The sequence below is a fragment of the Mandrillus leucophaeus genome, unplaced genomic scaffold (assembly GCF_000951045.1).
Source record: "Mandrillus leucophaeus isolate KB7577 unplaced genomic scaffold, Mleu.le_1.0 Scaffold397, whole genome shotgun sequence".
In the NCBI taxonomy this organism is placed as follows: Eukaryota; Metazoa; Chordata; class Mammalia; order Primates; family Cercopithecidae; genus Mandrillus; species Mandrillus leucophaeus.
The window spans coordinates 2438032-2440323 of record NW_012104220.1 but is presented as its reverse complement, the minus strand read 5'-3'; positions in this window follow the sequence as shown (position 1 = coordinate 2440323).

Below are 2292 nucleotides of genomic sequence, written 5' to 3'. Positions count from 1 at the left end.
TGAAGAGACATCCTACAGAATGTGAGAAAATATTTGCAAACTATACATCTGACAAGGGGTTAATTTCCTGAATACATAAAGAATTTAAACAACTCAACAGAAAACAAAAACAAATAACCAGACTAAAAAAAATGGGCAAAATACCCTAATAGACATTTTTCAAAAGAAGACTACAAATGGCCAGCAGGCATATAAAAAAATACTCAACATCATAATCATGAGAGAAATACAATCAGCACCATAATGGGATACCACCTCATTCTAGTTAGAATGGCTATTAACAAAAAGACAAAAGAGGCCAGGCACAGTGGCTCACGCCTGTAATCCCAGCACTTTGGGAGGCCGAGGCAGGTGGATCACCTCAGGTCAGGAATTTGAGACCAGCCTGGCCAACATAGTGAAACCCCACTGCTACTAAAAATACAAAACTTAGCCAGACGTGGTGGTGGGTACCTATAATCCCAGCTAATCGGGAGGCTGAGGTGGGAGAATCGCTGGAACCCGGGAGGCGGAGGTTGCAGTGAGTCGAGATCGCGCCACTGCACTCCAGCTTGGGAGACAGAGCAAGACTTCAACAATGGATGAACAGATAAAGAAAATGAGGTATATATATACAATGGAATACTATTCAGCCATAAAAAATAAAATCCTGTCATTTGTGACAACATGGATGAGCCTGGAGGACATCATGTCAAGTGAAATAAGCCGAACACAAAAAGACAAAAAGAAAAAGACAAAACACATGGTTGTACACATAGGTGGAGTTTTTTAAAAGTTGATATAACAGAAGCAGAGAGTAGAACAGTGGTTACCAGAGACTAGGGAGGGAAAGAGAAGGTTGGGACAATTTGGTTTATGGGTACAAAGTTACTGTGAGATGGGAGGATTCAGTTCTGATGTTCTGTTGCACAGTAGGGTCACTATGATTAACAGTAAAGTACTGTATATTATGAAATAGCAAGAAGAGAGGTTTTTTTTTGTTTTTTTTTGGACAGAGTCTTATTCTGTCACCCAAGCTAGACTGTGGTGGCATGATCTCGGCTCACTACAACCTCTGCCTCCCAAGTTCAAGCAATTCTCATGCCTCAGTCTCCTGAGTAGCTGGGACTGCAGGCGTTTGCCAACACACCCAGCTAATTTTTGTATTTTTAGTAGAGATGAGGCTTTGCCATGTTGGCCAGGCTGGTCTCGAACTCCTGGTCTCAAGTGATCCACTGCCTCAGCCTCCCAAACTGCTGGGATTACAGGCGTGAGCCACCGCAACTGGCCGAGAGGCTTTTGAAGGTTCTCACCAAAAACAGACAATAAATGCATGAGATGATGATGCACTAACTACCCTACTTGGATCATTATATAACATATATGTATGTGTGATATATATATCTGATATATATATGTGTGATATATATGTGATACATAAATGTATGTGTGATATATATGTGTGTGATATGAGTGTGATATATAAATATATATGTGTGATATATATGTGTGATATATATGTGATATATAAATATATATGTGTGATATGTATATATATGTATGGTAGATATGTGATATATAAATATGTATGTGTGATATATATGTGATATATAAATATTTATGTGTGATATATAAAAATATGTGTGTGATATGTGATATATAAATATGTGTGATATATATGTGATATATATAAATATGTGTGATATATATGTGAATATAAATATATATGTGATATATATAAAAATATGTGTGATATATAAAAAATATATGTGTGATTATATATAAATAAATATATATATATTTTTAAATCAAATTGTAGAATGAGGTGGTATTCCATTAGGGTGTTGATTGTATTTCCCTGATGATTAGTGATGTTGAGTATTTTTTTGAGTATTGTGTGAGGTATTGCTCCTCACACAAGGGCATTAGCTGTGGGGGTCTGCCCGCAGACCCTGACCCAAACCACGGATGAATAAAACGTACGCTGACACACAGATATTCTGCTTTGCCAGTCCAGCTGAGTGTCTGACCGCCTGCACACCAAGAGAGGTTTGTCACTGCGGCCGGCCCTGAGCAGCTCGCACTCCAGGCATTTATTTAGTATACAATTAATAACAGAAGCTTTGAGTAAACACACTTGTGGATAATTAACATGGTTGAGAGAGTAGTTCTACAAATGATTAAAGCTCAGGTATAGAGGTCTAAAGTAAATACCATTAGGGGGCAGTTTCCCTGGTCGACCTCCCCGCCAGAGGGCCATCTGGCTCAAAGGTTAATTAAAGGAGGCAGGGTAAAAAGACTTAACTGCGGAAG